Source organism: Callospermophilus lateralis, chromosome 11, assembly GCF_048772815.1.
Source record: "Callospermophilus lateralis isolate mCalLat2 chromosome 11, mCalLat2.hap1, whole genome shotgun sequence".
Classification (NCBI taxonomy): domain Eukaryota; kingdom Metazoa; phylum Chordata; class Mammalia; order Rodentia; family Sciuridae; genus Callospermophilus; species Callospermophilus lateralis.
Window position 1 is genome coordinate 107,233,879 of NC_135315.1, and position 21,489 is coordinate 107,255,367.

Consider the following 21,489-nt stretch of genomic DNA (forward strand, 5'->3'; position numbering starts at 1 on the left):
ATAACTCAACATCACAAATATGCCCTTATCTGAATTCTGGAATTTTCATACTATGACAAAATCAAAAACACTGTAAAATTTTTCTTCACCTTTCCCCTTACTATACCCTATACCTTCTGAATGCAGGTAACACTATTTGTATGATGTATTTGCCATCTATCATATTTTGTGCTTCATTCTGATTATTGTTGATATCTAGATGAAGTATTTTTAAGGTTTCACATCTTCATTTTCTTTATTTGTACAATGTGACTAAGAGCATATACTTAAAATGTTGAGCTGTGGATTAATGATGTAATACTAAACTTTATTGTAAAGTGCTAAACAAGGACTGGATGCCCAGCAAGATACCAATGGATAAATATACATTGGTGTTATGATGGGAGACACATTTTCTCCTAGAGCATGCAAATTTATTGAAAATAGTAAACAAATAATATACCTATTAATATAAATTAGAAGGTATATTTAAGAATATATTAAAAATATTTAAATCTTTGTTTATGTCAGTTTGAGATCTCTGGTTTTTATATATCTTGTAATCCAATAATAACAGCTACACACTAAACAAATTTACATATTCATGTAAGCTCTATTGAAAAGTATAGTTGTAGAAAGTATCATTTACCATACTGTCATGATTCAATTTAAAATACACTAATAATTACGCTGAAAACTTTTATGTTACACAATTCATCAAGTGATTAAATAAAGCAAATATGACAAATATAACTGCCATATCCTTTGATTAACATCAAACATTTAAATTATAAAATTTGAATTTACTTGATAGAGAAAAATATAAAACTGTTATTAGAGAAAAACAATACTAAAAGTATCTAAATTTTATCTGAGTGCAATAAATTATCTCTGAGCAATACCTTAAATGGAAATCTATTAATTTTATTCACTCATTCATTCACTTAGTGCTCATTCATTCATTTGTGTGTCATCAATGTGTTCCTAGCACTTATATGAATACAAAATACTATTTTGTGTTTGAATGAATGCTGAATGACAACTTTTTTATCTTTGTAGTGATGAGACCACAGTAAGTAATCTCTCAATTCCATAATTTGAAAATATTAGGACAGTAAAATATTTAAAATATACCCTCAATGATGTACATGTAATAAAAACAGAAATCCTTTTCTGCTCCTGTACTGACTCTCAAGAAACATACATTTAATTTCACAAGGAATTTTATGAGTTTGCCTTCTCTAGTGAGACAGACAGAGGCAGAACTAAGTTTAATGCTTGGATTAATACAATTTTCAGCTCTAGAGCACAAGGGATCATAATCATCATTGTTGCCATTAAAATACTCAGTTATGTACTATTCATTCCTGAGTGCCAAATCCTTTCCAGGTGGTTTACATAAGTAAGCTCATTAATCGTCACAGCAAGCTTCTAATATTGGAGGACCAACTTTGAATTTTAAAATGTGGGTGCAGCATGAGAAATCACTTGTCCAATACTACACACTGTTGGTGACAATCAAGATTCTAAACCAAATCAGTTTGAAAGATCATGTTCATTCTATTTGTCAATCTCTAATATTGATCACAGATGAGCTTGTAATACTAAAACCTTGCTTTGCATTTTGTGGTATGGATCTCTATGATTCTCTGAAAATAAGTTTCGATATTTCCATTCCAGAATACAAACTCAGAGAAGACTCTGAACACATTTGTAAACCTGTTCTGCAGTTTGACCTGCGTGAAAAGAAAATTTCTTCATTAAGAAATATTAGAAAGATAGAAATACTAGAATGAAAAGTTACAATAGGGAGAAGGAACTCTTTGTTTGAACTAAATTTCATATTCAATCATCTCTTTTTAAAAATAACCTCATGTACTTCCAACTTTATTAAGTGTTTAATATTTCAGTACACAGAGTTATAAAAACAGTCTATATCTTCCTCCCCAAACCAAGTAGGTCATGTTTGTTAAGATATGGTGTTAGATTTAGAGTGTGATCCCATTCCATTAATTCTTTCTTCCTTTGCAACCTTTCATAAGCTTTGAAAACATGTATAAGAAAATGTGTTTTTTACTCTATAAAACTAAATCTCATCATTTGTCCTGTTCTCTGAAGATTCAATCAGCAGAACCTCCTCTATACTGGGTTTAAAAATAGAAAGTTGAAGAAAAGAAAGAACTTTCATAGTTCAATTAACCCATAACCCCCATCAAGCTCCCTTTTCCAAATTAGAACTTGAATGATGTGTCCAAACTCTAAGTCAGTTTACAAAGCCACCTGCGTCTCTGATTTCCTCTTCTAGGAGTCTTTGAACCACATCTTGTTGATCAGATTCTGACAGCTTTTCAATGCTTAGTAATAGAAAACTGTCCATGAGTTTTAAAGGATCACTGGAGCTATTATGGAAAACTTCAGTAGTATAAATTTATTTACTGATTTATTATGCTATCTTAGGTATTTACATTTTTTGTTAATGAGATAGTTCTCGTGCAATTTTTGACAATAATATATTCTTGTTAACCAATTTACATACATGTTTACTTTCACAATATATATTTTTTTCAATTTTTTTGAAGTTTTTTGTTGTATGTGATATCTATTCTGTAAAGGCTCTTCATAATAAATACTTCAACATATTTCAAATTTCTTCTTTTTTTTGTACTCGATTTTGAACCCAGGGGGACTTAACCACTAAGCTGTTTTTTTATATATTTTTTAAAAAAATTTTGACATAGGGTCCCACTACTTTGCTTGGGGCCTTGCTCTATTGCTGAGTCTGGCTTTGAACTAACAATCCTGTCTCAATCTCCTGAGCCACGGGAATTACAGGCATGTGCCACTGCACCCAGCTCTAGTTTCTAAGTACATTTTTCCTCATGTAAATAGTTACCTGAATGACACTTTATTGTCAAGTAAATGTCTAGAATTGTAAGTCAATTTCCTTTCATGTAATACACAATAATGACATTAGTTTCACATGTATGACAATTAATTATAAATAAAATTACTGAACTATAGATCATATTTTTCCATACAATTTTTGTGAATGTTGTTCAAATATCATAGCAATTTATAGACTTCTCATCTGCCGAATATCACTTGGTTGACATTCTGTGGTAGACAGATACTGAGGTGAATCTCAATGACCTCTGGTTCCTTTTGTTCATACCATGAAAATACTGTCCCCCTTGAACGCAGTTGGGACCTAAGGCTTACTAACAAGTGATGTGCACAAAAGTGGTTACTCTATGTGATGCTAAGTTACATAGAATTCTCTCACCCTTTCTCTCTCCTTCTCCTTCTCCTCCTCATCCCTGTCCTTCTTCGATCTCTCCTTGTCTCCCTCGGTTGCTACTCTAAAGAATAAAGTTGTCTTGAATCCTACACCCAAATGGAAATTTACTCTGCTCACGTTTTTTATTGTATATTATGTTTATTCTGTAAAGGCTCTTCATAATCAATAGTTTAACATATTTCTAATTTTTAGGTACTGGATTTTGAATCCAGGTGTACTTAACCACTAAGACCTTGATCCTTGATATATGATATATATATATTGTTGTTGTTAATGAGATTTACATTTAACAAAGGAGCTTAGAGGTGCACCCTTCTCCAGTCACATTTCCAGATAGAACCCTGACCTGGCCAATTCCTTTATTATAGAGGATCCAATTATGATCTGCCTGGAATCCTGATCTAGAGAAATTGTGAGGGTATGGATGTATAACATTTTCATCCACTGTGTTTATAGTGATTTGTAGCACAACATAAAATCATTCTTTTTTTTTATTTTTACTTTTCCTATTTCCAGGCATTAATACTTTTTCTATTATTACCAACCTTTTGCAGCTAGAGATTTTCAAAGTATTCTGTCTCTCCATTATAATTGAACATCTTAGATCATTACCTGAGAATAAATATTTACCATGTATAAAGATTGTTGAAAGAGTAAAAATTCTTCTATAACTAGTGACAGAAGAGCAGAAATCTGAATATACTATTTGATCTTAGGAATTCAGAATTGAAGACATTGTTTTCTGTACTCTAGAATTTTTGTGCTACCAGAGTTAGAATTTTTATTTTGCAATGCATAGAGCCATTTAGTACAGCTATAGTTTTTCATGGTACCAGTAACAACATGACTAGTATTAAATTTTGGGGGGGGGGGCTAAACATCCATCATTGTATTCTATTATAATAACTATTTGTGAGGGAAGGCAGGAAGAGAAGGGCACTTGTTTGAAGTCTCAGGATCTCAACTGGATCTGTATTCATTTGTTTAATTTCTCTAGATTTAATTCTCCCTTTAACATAGCCTTGAACTGAGGTGGGAAATAACTGAAAATAATCTGAAGGCAGTTTCAGAGATAGTCAGCTCTAAGATGTCAGACTTGATGTGTCCCATTAGGTATAGCTGTAGGATATTAAACAAAATTTTGGGATACAATATCAAGTGAAGATAAGCACTCCTGATTCTTTAAGAAGGAACCACTGTTCTCCAGGGGACAGCTCAACATTGGGGACTCTGGTAGTATGTCACAAAACAAACTTTTCATCATGTCATATTAACAAAAGGAAAAGGGAATTCATATTTACTAAGCTAACTACTCTGTGTCCAGCACTGTGTTGGGCCTTCACATACTAACATGAATACCAGAGCATCACAGGAGACCTTAACAAATACAATTAAAAAGTCAAAGACTTCCATTTTCAGCTGTGATATACAAATATTTGGAAGCCACAATCTCGTCTTAACACCAAGGAAAAGTTGAACAAATTGAAAATCAATGATATATTTTAATGACTCAACAAAGAACAAATGATCATCCTGAAATCCAGAATGACAGGTGAATTCAGAGTTACAACTAAGATTTGTTTATCAAGATCTACTGAAGCCATCAACTGGAAGAAACAGTGACATGATAAATTTGACAATGTTTTATAGGCTACATACAAAATAGTCTGAAAATGAGATATGCAGGGACCTACAATTTAGGAGAGTTCTCACAAATTCCTGAGTTTTCCACAATGCAACCTCCAGGTTCTCACAATGAAGAGTCAGGAAAGATGACCTGTGACTTGGGTACAAGGAGAGGAAAATAACCATTTAGAAATATGCTCAGAGCCTCCTATATAACCAGGCTTAATCTTTACTAGGAATATTTTTATACAGTACTGTCTGACCTTGGGGAGGGGAGTTTCCTCCAAATAGCCCCCACTATCCTTTCACCTAAGTGAAGAAAAGAAGCCAAAGAAATACTTGTGAAGGGCACACACAGTCAAATAAATGACAGCAATGCAATCATAAGATTAGAAAATATATTCCCTCCTCTACTCTTCATTACCATGGAAAAGACATTGGATTAGTAGCCCAAAAGACCTGGAAGACATAATGTCTAGGAAAGATTCCTTAGGGAAGTCTAAAGACAGGAGGAGGAACAAACATAGAATAAAACTAGAGGAATCTGAAGTCTCTGGTGCCCACAACAAATATGGAACCCAGTCAAACTCCCAGCCAAGCTAACTTAAACATTGCAGAAAAGATTTCTATTTCCTTTAGTTACTATTATCGGATATATTTTATCAGGCTTTCAACAACAAACACGATAAAAAGTTATATTAGAAGAAAAAAAATGTCACCCAGAAATACAAAGCAAGCCTTGGAACTAGACTCAGCTATGACACAAATATTGGAATTATCAGGTGGAAGTCTGAAATAAGGATTATGACTCTATTAAGGACTCTGGTGGAAAAAGATACACAGCATATGAAATTAGATGGGAAATGCCAGAAGGGAGACTACAACAAAATCTAACTCTACTAAAAATCCAGGGAATAACCTCGTGTGAGTAGGCTGGGTAAGTTTGGTGACTTAAGTAATGTGGTATTAATGGAACTTGTATAATTAAGTGCAAAATAATTGGATGAATATTTCTCTCTAGTTGATAATATGTTTCTAGTGGGCTAGGGCTTTGCAATTCTGACATTCTAGAAAGTAATACTAAAGGAACAATTAAGTAAACAGATGCAGGTGGTAGAAGCAAGGTTCTTCCATGCAGTTGATGATTAGAGATAAGAAAAGCGGCTGAAAGAGTCACATGGTAACAAATTAGAATTGGAACTGTCATTAGGAACTCATACTTGGCTTAATATAAAGTTGGTTCCAAGTAGAAATATTTACAGATATACAGATACACACACACACAAACAACACACACACACACACAAACACACACATACAGAGGTTAATATGTACACTTATAATTTTCTGCCCATTCACTAAGCATGCAAAGATTTAATGATGTTCCACTAGCTACAAGCATTGCCGGAGTCCAAATTTTGATTTCTAATACCATCATCAATAAAAGCAACAAGGAGTCCTGAAAGAAATGGTTGATTTTATGAGGCAGGAGAAAATATAAACGATAGTCCTTGTGTGGAAAATACCAAAAGGAAGAAGAAAGAAAACCTATATGAGAGTATGTCATCGGATACAGGAGCCAAATAAAAACTCTCAATGGCCAAAGATGGGTTAATTTATGCAGAAAATTATAACTCAAAGGATGACATAGTAGCAATAAATTCATACTGACATTATTATTATTATAATTAATTATTATTATTTTACAGAAGAATATCAACCATGCATCATGATTGCAAATATTTGGTAAAGGTACTGTCTGGCCAAGAAGTGGAGCACATGTTAAGTGCTGGATGTTCATAGTAACTTCTTTTGAAAGACTACAATATGAAAAAAAAAATGAAAACAGTAGTGTTATGGTAAAGAAACCTGACAAGGTTTTCAAGATGATTAAGGTCAACACCAACACTTATAAATCACATTTATGACATGAAATCTTAAAGTCAAGGGATGAAAGTGATGCTTTATAGTACACAAGCCAAAACTTATAATGCCAATATAATAATGAAAAAAGTCAGAAAAATCTCAATAAAGGAACAATTTACAAAATACATGATCAATACTCAAAACCATCAAGTTGATCAAAAACAAAAAGGTCTGAGAAAATGTCACAGCCAAGAGAAATGTAGAGAGATAATAGGGCAACCTGTACAGGCTCCCAGAAAAGGAAGAGAACAGTAGGCAAAAAATAAGAAAATCTAAATAAATTATGGACTTTAGATAGTATATATTGATACTAGGTCATTAATTACAACTAATGAAGCACATTAAAATAAAATATTATAATTGGAGGATTTTGTTGAAGAATGTATGAGAACTTCTTTACCATTACCATAAATTTTCTGTAAGTCTAAGACTATTCTTTTAAAATGTTATTTTTTATAAAAAGGTCATATGTTAATTTAAAACTCAGGAAATATATTTGCCTTTTTTTAGGTTATAAGGTAAATGGAGATTTTGTGCAGCAAAATTGTTACGTGATTACTTTCAGTATTCGTAAAGGGTAAGTTAAAATCCTTGCTCTAGTGCTTGCAAGATATATTGGCTTCAGTGTCTATACTAGTTATATGTAATATTCATTTAACAATAACCCCCTACATTTGAATGCTTCAGAGAAGAATTTGCCATTGAAACTTTGAGGGGAAGGCATTTCCTTTTACAAAATATTAGATTGGTTAATTTTAAGATCCCCAGGAGAAACTGATTGTCTGGATACATGGGGATCTGTAGTCAATGTGTGTGATTGGAAAGCAGCAGGATTCTAAAAATGGAATTTCAGAGCATTCAGCATCAACAGTTTTTTCATCCCAGTTCTGAGAATGGCCAACTAAGAACTAGCATGGCTACTGTATTATCAGGAGAGCTGGATTTATGAAGTACATTAGATGGATGTGAACCATTAAAATCACCCAGTTGACTTCTCTTGTGTTATACTCGGTTCCTCAGGCTAACTTTTGATTACATTCAGCATTTCCATGTATATTTATACAACAAAATTACACTGACGAGAACAATTGGAATATACGTCTCCCTCCCATTGTTCTAAAATAGTCTCATTAAAATGTAAAGATCAGGTGTTTGATTTTTATGAACCTATTCTGAGCTTAGTTGACCTGTTTCATCCTTGAGGTGGATCCGCTTACAGTGTTTAAGGACTTCTAAATGAAATTCAACCCAAAGCATACACTTCCCTTCAAGCTTTCACCCCATTCTTTAATCCATCAAATTAAGAAGCATTTTTTAATCCATTTAAACATGTAACTAAACTACTTATATTGTAAATATAAACATCAATATTAGTGTTATTAATATCATGGACAAGATAATATCAGTAAGCCAAAATTATAATATCAGTGTTGCTTCATTTATTAAAGGAATATTATGAGATGAATATCCCAATTGACTCAAGGACATAAAATTAAAAAAATAATGAGTAGGAGACTAGGTACGAATATATTAGAATAGGGGAAAGTGGAAAGCTCTTTACTTTGTAAAGAAAAAAATTCTAGACTAATATACATTAGGTTAAGTCTTTGTCCATTAATTTGAGTTTAAATATGAAGATAGATATACAGTGCTCATTGGCATTCAGCTACATGATGATTTTATCTGGGCAGAACATCTATTTCAAAAAGTAAAATTCTCTTTGAACATCAATGAAAACCAAATATTCTGTATATATGCATGTTGGTATATGTGTGTTTATTAAAAGCACTATATGTCAGTTGATCGATTTGAGTTCTCTTTTCTTTTATTAAAAAATGGTAATAAACTAAAGAGGAAAAACAGATGGGAGAACAACATTCATGGGATGACTATTCTAAGCAGTCTGGTGCCATAGTTAAAAGCAAAAGCTTTGTAGCCAGATGTATATAAATTGAAGCCCAGGCTATTCTTAGTAGTTGGTAATCTTGGGCAAAATTTCTAATTTCTTGAGGTTTCTAATTATTTTTTATAAAATACAGAAAATAATAGTGCAATTATGACTTATCTCACCATAAAATTACTTGCTATAATATTTATATTTTTATTTCCTTTTTATTATGGTAATTATAACTATATCGATTATTCTGTGCCATAAACACAAGATTTGATTTATGAATTGGTTATGATACTCAAAACAGAGCTCCTTTATCTGTAGAGGAAATGTTCAAGGCACTGAGTAGATGCCTGAAATTTCATATAGTACCAAGTATTTCTTAATCCATTTGAACATGTAATTGAACTATTTATATTGTAAGCATAAACATCAACATTACTGTTATTAATATCAGTGACAGGGTAATATCAGTAAGCCAAAATTATAATATCAGTGTTGCTTCATTTATTAAAGGAATATTATGAGATGAATGTCCCAATTGACTCAAGGACATAAAAAAATTTATATATATATATATATATATATATATGATAAAGTTGAATTTATAAATAATGCACAGGAAGAAATCAACAATAATCAATAATAAAATGGAATAATTATAAAAAATATGGTAACAAACATTATGTGGTTTATCTAAAAATATTTTCCTGTACTCTATGTATCCTTCTTCATGTGATGATGTGAGATGATATAATGCCCACCTGATAAGACAAACTGAGATAGATGCTTTAGGTTTGTGATGTAGTCTTTGTCTACTACATAATGGTTAATTGAACAAAAATTAATTTTTGTTCAATTGTGGTACCACAACAGATGATTTCATAAGCATGATAGCTTCTAAGTAATAAAGGAGAGACTTGCATATAGAGTGTGTATACATTAGACAAAGGGAAAATCCACATCCCAGGTAAGACAGAGAGAAAAGGAAGGTGATTTCATCATGCTATTAAGAAAAAACATACAATTTAAAGCTTATGAAATGTTTATTTCTGGAATTTTCCATGTAATATTTCTGGACCAATAACAAAAAAAAAAAAAAAGTCAAATAACAAATAAGGAGGAGCTACTACATCAAATAGTGATTCTATTTAGCCAGAAAGTCAACCAATTACTTTATGAATCTACATAGGAAACCAATCAAGTCCATGATTTTTATCATTTTTTCCATACAGAAGTCAAAACTGCAATAGAATGATTGTGACATAAAACATGAAAGTATGAGTTTTATTTTAGAGACTGTGTCAACTAACTCTTTAATTTCTCTTACATTTTCAGTCTGTCTTGCAGTTTATCTATTGCCATATTACTAAATCTAGCCAATGGCCCGAGAGCAGAAATGACATATATGTAACGTTAGGACTGTAACATTTGACGGTATATATGCTTTGTTTTTCTTTCTTTTCCTGTCTTAGAAATATTGATGATTACAGACTCCACACAAAGACTGGGTTTTCTGTGACAATGACGCTGAGATCCAGCTTAGTGAAAAGGATGTTTCTTTGCAGTCTACAGATGGGTGGGAAGAAAAGGAATGGAAAATGGGTTAAGCAGAGACAGACTGAAGCTAAGATTCTGGCACTTAATAAACCTTTCTGGCAGATGAAGAGATTTAAATATATATGGCATATTCATTCATTTCACATTATACCAAAAGAACAGTACTTCAATCTTTAGAAGACACAACCTTCCTTGAAGGGACATATGGGAAGGGTATCACCACATCTACCACCTTCCAGAACCACAGCTAAAAGATGCACAGAGGTTACAGTGGCATTCGGACTAAGCCACTGAGCTTTCAGGACTTTTGTATTGGTTAAACTGCTTTGATATGCTCCTAATAAAAGTATAACTTATAATGTATTTTCCTTCTGAATGAATTCTAATATGTACTGAGTCATTTTTAAAATCAAGTCAGTTTTATTTGGGTCTATTCTTGCAAGAACACATTAAATAAAATATTGTTAAAGAAAGATAGAAAAGCTGTTAGCATCTGAATTTTATCATAGCTAAAGCTCAAGCTGAGACTTCTCACAAAGATGTATTTTCCCAGGGTAGATCTTTTATTTGGTTTGGCAAAAGAAATGACTACTGCTTAATGAAAATCACACTATTATCATACAATAACTAATGGCCATTCACTTTGCCTGTGTAATAGAATTCAGTTTCCAGTTTAAACAATACAGAGCTATAAGATTAAGAACATTCCTGCGCATTAAAAATAGCTAAAACAGATATTGGAAGGTAAATCCATTCAAATTGAGTACTGTAAGCAGATCTCCAATTACTGGTAGTTAGATGCTGGCTTTAGTTGTTAACTAAGCAACAGTAGTATGAGATGATTTCAATCTTAAAATGGCCACATAGCCAGAGTGCCCAGTGTGGATAATATTTCCCAAAACAATAAGAAGAAATTTGGGGTGCAGTGACTTTTAAACAATGGCTAAATAAGGTTATGATAAAATAAATCAGAGAAGTGAGATGGTTTAATGGCTTTTTAATGAGCCTAATGTTTTCCATTTTAATGAGCCCTCTTACATCAGTTTTAATCATTTTATGAGAATGAGAATGAGAAATGATTGAGAAATGGATTGCATTAATTCAATTTTCCGTTTGGTCTTCCCACAAGCCATTATGGCACAGTGGCTAATGGGAGTCAACTTGGATAAGTAGGAACTTAGATAAAAGGACAAGTCTCAGCTAAATTTAGCTAGACACTTGATATGTTACCTGGTGATAAGGCTATACTTCCTCATTTTTCAAAGTGAGCATACCAAATGCCTGCATGGTGTTTTCACACTATATGCCACAAGCAAAAATTAATTAGGATAGTTGAAATGATCTATAATTTGTTCTAATGAATTCTACAGAATTGTGTTAAAATACCTACTTTTTTTTATTAGTGGTGTATTTGTATTACCAAACTGTGTAATAAATACTTTTGAGAAAAAAAATGGTGCTTACAATCACATTAAGCCTTTGTATTATAGAACACAGGACACAATTTATCTACTATCTATATCAATGGTATGGAAATTCTTTAGCTATATGAAATTATATATGCAGAACACCCTGAATCCTTATGAATATTCATGAAGAAGTATTCAGTAAATACAAAAATATAAAATTAAAAATGATGGCAGGCTCTGATCTGTCAATGAGAGTTATTTAAAATGAGCCAAGAATCCACCTCTAATTCAGGTTAAAATATTTATTTTTAAAAATATAAGCAACACTTATGACTCATAGAACTAAAAGGTAAATTCAAGAATTAAATATCGATAGTGATAATTTACTGTACCTTTTTCAGAAAGGTTAAAAGAAAATATTTTGAATAGTTTTACCAAAAGGAAATTATAATTATTCAAATGTAAATTATTATTTATTTGAACACTACATAATATGTAAATGTATAGGAACATCAAAAGGTGTGCCATAAATACATATCATTTTTTGTACATCAGTTAAAAAATTCAAGAACAAGATTGAAATGCATAAGAAAAATTAAAAAAAAAATACACAGAAAAAATCATACCCAACACCTATTCCATGAGGACATCCCATCCAATAGAAGTCTGGACTCTAAAAATTCTGACTGTTCTGGGCAGCAGTCACTACTGGTAGACCATAGCAACAGAAGTGCCTAGAACCTAGAGGTTGCCACCATCATTACTACCCCAACTGTCAGAATAGATTCTCTGCATTCATATCACTTAATACATTTTTTTTACATGATATGTGATTACAGTAGGTTCTTTCTGAAAATTTCTTCCTAGGCTAGATAAAAGACAACTGCAAACATAGGCATTTGCAACCTAGTTCATCAGAGGCAGATTCTCCTCCCACACAAATTTATGAGGCAGAAAATACTGCCAGAGACAAGAAAAGAGATGATTTAGAAACTTGGAAAAAAATTGATGGATAGACAGATTATAGGATGCAGATAAATAGCAAAAGGTTAATATATAGCAATTTTAAGAGGCAAACTTTCAAAAATCTAAAGAAAAAAAAAACTTTATCAACTGAATTCAAATGGAGTGTACCAGCACCATTATGTAATAGATATCGTGTTTAGCCCTATATGATGAAGCAAATGGAAGGAACGTAGAACTAATACTTTTTAAAATCTATTAAGTGATAATTATTTACTTTATCTTTTCCAAAAGCATTTGTCTTCAATGATTTGACAATTTTGTTGGGAGACAAAATTGCTCTAGTCTTCTAAAGGCAAAGAAAAATTTTAATGTAATATCTTCTAAACTCTCATAAAAATAAAAATAGACTGTGTTCAAGGCAGGTGATACATTTATATTTGTGGACATGTAAGTAAAAGTTGTTTGGGTACATAATAAAATGCAAGAGACAATAAAGATATTAAAGCTATAATAAAAAAATTATTTTAAAGATAATTAAAAATATTTGTTATATGAAAACCTTACCTCCTAAGAACTCTTCACCATGTACATCCCTATCTTCACATATGTGTTAAATGTTTATCCTAGTAGCCAGCTACATATGAAGAATCACAGCAAAGACAAGTAAGAAAAAACAAAACAAACCAATCAAATGAAATAAAAAGCAAAATGAAGGCAATGAAGACAAATAGCGCAAGGCAAAGAAATTGCAAAGCACCTGAGAAAAGTTGGCAAAATACTGCAATAGATGACTTTCTTTTCCAAATGCAAAATGTTTGAATCAATCAAAAATTAATCAATAAAAGTATTCCCTTCCCATTCTCCTCAACAATAATTCCAAATATTTATTACTCTTTATAGCCCACAGCTTTTTCAATTACAATATAGAATTTGCCCCCTATTTCAAATGAAAATTCACCCTAAAATGTTGCATGCTACTACTTTGATCTAGTCTTCTAAAAGTTCCTTTCAATGTTTCAATCCCATCCACTCCTTTTTCCCTTAGGACTCATTATTCTGGCCTCCTGCATTGCCTCCTAAAAACAGTGCCTATAAACAAACTTAACTGCTTGCATTCATTCTCCACTTTCCCATTTCAAACTCTCAGTACCGGTTTTCTCCTCAGTTCTTAAAATTTGACTTCACTGACCACAGGTTTTTGAAAATAGAATCATTAAATCTTCTAATCTGCTCTCAAATACCAAGTTCAGTAGCAATTGTTTCATATTTCTCCCATGGGGCTTACTTGACACATCTAGGAAATGTCTATAACACCATCTCTAGTTGCTTAGTAAGCTTGAACTGACATGGGTTTCCTCATTGACATTAGTATGTTTTCATTGCTTTCCTGACTTCTCTTAAGTTCCTTTTCCTGTCTACCACCACTTGACACTGTTTTTATTTGCTGTGATTTCATACTCCATTTGTTGTTCTTATTAAAGACTTACTGAATGATTCTGATTCCATATATAAGTTTTATATTCTCAGCTGCTCCTTTTTCTGAACGTTTTATATTATACTTAATTGCTATTTCACCTCTGTTCCTGATTTTTACAGAGATGATACAATTATTCCATGTCACAAACAAAAGTCACCACCTATTTCTACATCCTCCTCCTTCTTCATTCATGTTTGCATTAGTGCCACCAATGAACATACAATCACAAGTCATCTCTCTGCATCCTTTCCACACTGTTTAGTCCACAAGTCCAATAGAGTTGTCTAATAAAAACTTTTTAATATTTTTTTTAGTTGTAGTTTGACACAATACTTTTATTTATTTATTTTTATGTGGTGCTGAGGATTGAACCCAGTGCCTTGCATGTGCTAGTTGAGCACTCCACCACTGAGCCACAACACCAGACCCTAAATATTTTCAAATCCATCTTTTCCATCCTCACAACCCTGTTATATTCTATTCCCTCATTACTTCTCTCACTGTCATACAAAAAGATTCCAAAAGTTAACAGTGAATAATTTAATTTATAGTTGTCTATCCTACTCTATAGGCAACAGAACATATAAAACATAGTAAATGTAAATAGCAAATTTTTTTAACTGTGTAAAAATTGTTTACTACAAGTTTAAATTTTATAAAATCTGAATTCGTATTAATGTATTAAAATAAATGAGGCATTTATATTTTAAAACTCTGCTCTTTTAATTAAGAAGCTTTTTAAGGAACATTTTTGAAATTAAGATCTATGAATATTAGTGATCTGAAATAAATTAATATCCATTTTTTTTAAAATGTTAAAAAATTAAATAAACTTGAGAAATAACCAGATAAATGAAATTTCTTTCCTACAAAACCTAGTAGAAACTTTATTATGCTAACATGTATTAAGACTTCTAAGAGGAATATATCATCTTTATTATTTCATAAGTATATTTCACCAAGGAGTCTCTTTAATATAGTATAGTTATTAACAGAAAAATAACACCTTTTAAAAATTTTAAAAACTGAAGTGTTAATAAAAACAAATTATGCTTACATATAAACAATATGAAATTTTACGTTGTATAAATCAAAATTAATTTTATATTATTAGGTTCTTCGCTGAAAACAAGTTTCCAGTCTTTTCTAAATATACTGATTTATGAACAGCAAATTAAGACACAGAGTATGGAGAGAAATTGAGTTTGAAATCATTTTGCATATAAAGTGTGATTCCCTTTGGAATTTATTTAAATCCTTCTGAGATATGCATCCATAATATTGCTAAGAAATACAGGATTAGGCTGGAATAAATTAGCAAGATGATTAATTAAACCAGAAATATTTATCATTATTAAAAAGTGATATCTCAAGGAATCTAAAAACCTATCTTATTGGACTCTTGCTAAATCTAGACTAAATTTAATATACTTTGTATATTAAACTCTAGTTTCTTTGTAAAATACAGGAACAGGAGTTTAAAAAAGTATATGATGTGGTTTAGAAAATGGCATGTGTGGATTTCTGAATTCATGTATAATCTCTCATTTTGTCCTTCATTTACAGAAACAAAATGATCATGTGAAGTCTCCAGGAGTCTTTGAAAGGTGCAGAAAATTACCAGATAAGTGAGTCTGGTTTGCTTGATGTTCCTGTAGATATCATCTGAACCTACACTTCTGAATGTTTCCTATCATTTTGGTAAAGATGGAGAACAGTTCAGGTGACTACATATACATTATTCCTTTACATCCAGATAACTTTTTTTGAAAGATAGAGACCTGTTGATTTTCTTTTGGAATAAATTAGGCCCAGGCTATACATCAAAAAGTATAGAATTAGTAATAATGCAATGGTAGGAACATCTCAACTCTTCAAAAAAAATTACATGGGACAAATTCCTTAAATATCAAAATTTTCATGGTAAAAGTGTACTGATGACTTTCATTATAAAAAATTCCAAACATGTGTAATAATAGAAATGGTATAATAAACTCCCAAGTACCCACCTGAAAAAACTTGTGGTAAATTTTATTTCAAGAATGTCTCTGATCCTTTCTGGAATCTGAATTTTCTGGGGTAAATATAACACATTTTATCAATTTGCCTGTAAATATTTTAAGCCCATTTCTAAAGAACAGAATGATTTTATAAATGTAAACAATACATTAAGTGCTTCATATCTGTGAATTCCACATTGATAGGTTCAGAGATACAAGATGGCAACCAATCATGGATGGGAAATATTTAAAAAATAAAAAGTGTCTGTACTAAACTTTTTAAAAATAATTTTTTAGTTGCAGATGGACACAATACCTTTATCTTATTTACTTATTTTTATGTAGTGCCTCACATGTGCAAGGCAAGCACTCTGCCACTGAGCCACAATCCCAGCCCCATGACTGAACTAAACTTGTAGAGGTTTTCTTGTCATTAAACCCTAAACAATACATTGTAACAACTATTTGCATAGTGTTAAGTATTTTAAGTAGTGTGGAGAGGAATTAATGAATACAATAGAATATGTATAGTTATATTCAAATACTACTTTTTTCATTTTATATAAAGAACTTGACTATCTGTAGATTTTGGTAATGTCAGGGGGTCTGAGAAGCAATCCCTTATGAATACACAGGGAAGACTTTACTACTGCCCCTCTTTTAAAAAATAAATAAATAAACATAAAGATTCTTCACTATCATGAAATACGAAACAAGTGTTCAGATTTCATGATTATGTTTCAAATGCATATATTTAATATTATAGTTTGCTTAGAATTGAATTTTAAAAGTTCATAAATTGCAAATGGCTAATGTGTCCATTAATTACTTTGTTTCTTTACCAATGCTCTTTTTCACTAAAGCCTCCACAATAAACTGAGGAGGATTGGAATGAAAGCCATTTATAAAGATGGGGAGAACTGAGAACAGAAAGCCATTATTTGGTATCCAACTTCACCATCTGCTTAAGCACTCATTTTGCTGTGCTAATTCTGTGACTATAAGAGCAAGGAAGAAGAGAACTGGAAAAGGGGTGTTGGGAGATGGGGAGGCAGAGCTGTTGAGCAGCTGAATTTTATTTGTTTGTTTGTTTGTTTGTTTATACTGTTTGGAGGACTCAAGGTATGTATTTCCCAGGAATCAAGAAGACCATGTAGGAGGAACAGAACTAAAGTTCCTCAGTCATTATTATGTACAAAATGGTTACGCACTGGGACAGAGAGCTCTACTGGCAAGAAAGCTAGAGAGATGGTTCCTTATGAAGGTATGGAGCTCCTGTTGGAGCTGAGGGAAGTATGGAATTCCACCATGACCCTTCTACATTTCTAACCTATGCACTATTAGAGCAAATCAGCAACTGGGAAGGGAGGAAGAAGTGGTGGACCATACTACAGTCAAACAGATCATACATTTGTCTCTTTCCCTTTCTTTTCTCAGGCTGCAAGCACATTAAAATAAGGAGGTCTTGAAAAGAAAGGAGGAGTGTTTCTGGAGCAGAAGACATCTCCCTCTTTCCCCACCCTGCAACACTCCAGCAGGACATGGCTCTCAGCTCAAGTCTATGTGCAGAGGTGATATTCAAATGAGATGATACAAAAAAAAGTCTTATAATGAAGTGGATTTTAAATAACCAGAGTGAATGAAAAGTTGTGAAATCTGTCAGAGATGTCAATAAGAACATTTTGACAGATTGCAGTGGAAGGCAGTGATTGTAGAAACACAAATTGCTTCATGTTTACACCCCCCACTGAGTTGAGACTACTCAATAAACCAGTTTGATGTGAATTTCATAGCACATGGTCCCTAAACACAAGTTAATTCCTTCTGGGGCTTACCAGAGAAAGAGCAATCTGTTTTAGTTTTGGGAGGAAACTGCCAGTGTCAGCCTTGCTGAGAGACACTAAGTCTGTCTGCAACCTGGAACCCTCCTAAGGAATTTTCAATAGCAGTTTTGACCCCAAACGATGTTTTCCTGCATGCTTTCGTGTACCATGTATACCATTTGAAAAAAGCACACTCATGCATTGCTAGTGGGACTGTAAATTGGTGCAGCCAACATGGAAAGCAGTATGGATATTCCTTGGAAAACTGGGAATGGAACCACCATTTGACCCAACTATCCCTCTCCTCTGTCTATACTGAAAGGACTTAAAAACAGCATACTAAAGGGACACAGCCACATCAATATTTATAGCAGCACAATTCACCACTTGAAAATTGCAGTTTCTTGAGGACACTCTGTACATGATTCTCAATTTTTTCAGGAAAATTAAATTCATAGTATCCTGGCTTTTACTTGCCTGACACATTGAACTTCCACAACAGAGAATATTCAGAGCCAAGGTAGTTAAAAACTAAGAATCATCATCAGTGTAGCATTTCCTCAGTGAATGTTTTAAACTTTATTCCCATTTATTTGATATATTCTGGTCATTTGTTAAGAAACTGTTTTCACAAAGATATTATCCCCAGAAAATTAAAGATATATTCTTCCTTCTTACTCAATGATGAGCTTTAACATACTTTCCTTCAACTCACCTTCTTCACACTGAGAGTTGAAGTGCTGGTAGCTGGATATTTTGGGGAAGGGCTCAATATCATAGTAACTGGTCTTAAAACCCTAGAAAATTCCCAAGGACATATAAGAAAATTGTTAAATTTCATGTTCTCCTTCAACGGTCCACTTATCCATTAAGTAAGCATGGGACGATAAGGTCATGCAAGGTGTCTCAGCAAAAGATAAGTCCATTGTGGGAGGACTGAGTAATCTTGGTTAAACCTGAGTGCACAAGGTTTAAGGTAGACTAATATGGTTTCAAAGTCCTCACAAAACAAGGGAAATTAGTATACTTGCAGATGAGTCCTAACCATTCAACTCATACGGTTATTGCAAGGTCTTAATTGGGGGATGATACTTTGAAATATTTTGTGTAGTGCATGAGATCTCATTTAATTCTCTTTGGGACTTAATGCAATGCAAAGTAAGCAATAATGGCTTCTAAACTGTTTTATCGAATTGTGCTATATTGCCATTACCTTTCCCATAAAAGAGCCTAACGTGCCTAGTTTAACTTTCTAATTAATTTACTACAATGATAAGAACAAATACTACACTTGATCTTAGCCAAAAGGCCAAGAAGCTATCGATAATCTATTCATTACTAATGGGAATTAACAAACTGAGACAACCTGACATGTTAGAAGTACTTTTCCTTAGTATTTCTTTCAATGTTATAAAATATCTCAATATTTTATGCAATTAGGATAGGATTGAAAATCCATTTCAAAACTTCTTCATTGAATTTGCAGAAGACGCATACCCTATTCCGCAATTCAAAGAGCATCTGAGTTTTTTAATCTTTTCTAATTTTTTCCTGTGGAGGGGGTACTGGTAAATGAACTCAAGGACACTCAACCCCTGAACCACATCCCCAGCCCTATTTTGTATTTTATTTAGAGATAGGGACTCACTGAATTGCTTAGGGCCTCACTGTTGCTGAGAGTGGCTTTGAATCTGTAATATTCTGCCTCAGTCTCTAGAGCCATTTGGATTATAGGCATGTATCTCAATGCCCAGCTAGTTTTTTTTTTCTGCTCTATTTTATATATTTTTTTAATTATTTATTTTTTTTTAATTAATTTTTATTGTTGGTTGTTCAAAACATTACATAGTTCTTGATATATTATGTTTCACACTTTGATTCAAGTGGGATATGTACTCCCATTCTATTTTATATTTTATTTTTTCCCCTTTTTAAAAATTTTTATTTCATTTTATTTATTTATTTATTTTTTTATTGTTGGTTGTTCAAAACATTACATAGTTCTTGATATATCATATTTCACACTTTGATTCAAGTGGGTTATGAACTCCCATTTTTACCCCGTGTACAGATTACAGAATCACATCAGTTACACTTCCATTGATTTATATATTGCCATACTAGTGTCTGTTGCCTTTCCTATTCTTTACTATCCCCCCTCCCCTCCTCTCCCCTCCCCTCTTCTCTCTCTACCCCCTCTACTGCAGTTCATATCTCCCCCTTGTATTATTTTTCCCTTTCCCCTCGCTTCCTCTTGTATGTAATTTTGTATAACCCTGAGGGTCTCCTTCCATTTTCATGCAATTTCCCTTCTCCCTCCCTTTCCCTCCCACCTCTCATCCCTGTTTAATGTTAATCTTCTTCTCATGCTCTTCGTCCCTACTCTGTTCTTAGTTACTCTCCTTATATCTAAGAAGACATTTGGCATTTGTTTTCTGGGGATTGGCTGGCTTCACTTAGCATAATGTGCTCTAATGCCATCCATTTCCCTCCAAATTCTATGATTTTGTCATTTTTTAATGCAGAGTAATACTCCATTGTGTATAAATGCCACATTTTTTTTTATCCATTCATCTATTGAAGGGCATCTAGGTTGGTTCCACAGTCTTGCTATTGTGAATTTTGCTGCTATGAACATCGATGTAGCAGTGTTCCTGTAGCATGCTCTTTTTAGGTCTTTAGGGAATAGACCGAGAAGGGGAATAGCTGGGTCAAATGATGGCTCCATTCCCAGCTTTCCAATAAATCTCCATACTGCTTTCCAGATTGGCTGCACCAATTTGCAGTCCCACCAACAATGAACAAGTGTACCCTTTTCCCCACATCCTCGCCAGCACTTGTTGTTGTTTGACTTCCTAATGGCTGCCAATCTTACTGGAGTGAGATGGTATCTTAAGGTGGTTTTGATTTGCATTTCTCTGACTGCTAGAGATGGTGAGCATTTTTTCATGTACTTGTTGATTGATTGTATGTCCTCCTCTGAGAAGTGTCTATTCAGGTCCTTGGCCCATTTGTTGATTGGGTTATTTGTTATCTTGTTGTCTAATTTTTTGAGTTCTTTGTATACTCTGGATATTAGGGCTCTATCTGAAGTGTGAGGAGTAAAGATTTGTTCCCTCTTTACCTCTCTTATTGTTTCTTTTGCTGAGAAAAAAAATTTTAGTTTGAGTAAGTCCCATTTGTTGATTCTAGTTATTAACTCTTGTGCTATGGGTGTCCTATTGAGGATTTTGGAGCCCGACCCCACAGTATGTAGATCATAGCCAACTTTTTCTTCTATCAGATGCCGTGTCTCTGATTTGATATCAAGCTCCTTGATCCATTTTGAGTTAACTTTTGTGCATGGCGAGAGAAAGGGATTTAGTTTCATTTTGTTGCATATGGATTTCCAGTTTTCCCAACACCATTTGTTGAAGATGCTATCCTTTCTCCATTGCATGCTTTTAGCCCCTTTATCAAATATAATATAGTTGTAGTTTTGTGGATTGGTTTCTGTGTCCTCTATTCTGTACCATTGATCCACCCGCCTGTTTT

At 32.9% G+C, this 21,489-nt stretch overlaps 1 pseudogene; it reads right to left on the minus strand.

Annotated features, from left to right (window-relative positions):
- Positions 1–19,074: 19,074 nt before the first annotated feature.
- Positions 19,075–19,276, minus strand: LOC143642356 (U2 spliceosomal RNA; annotated as a pseudogene).
- Positions 19,277–21,489: the final 2,213 nt, after the last annotated feature.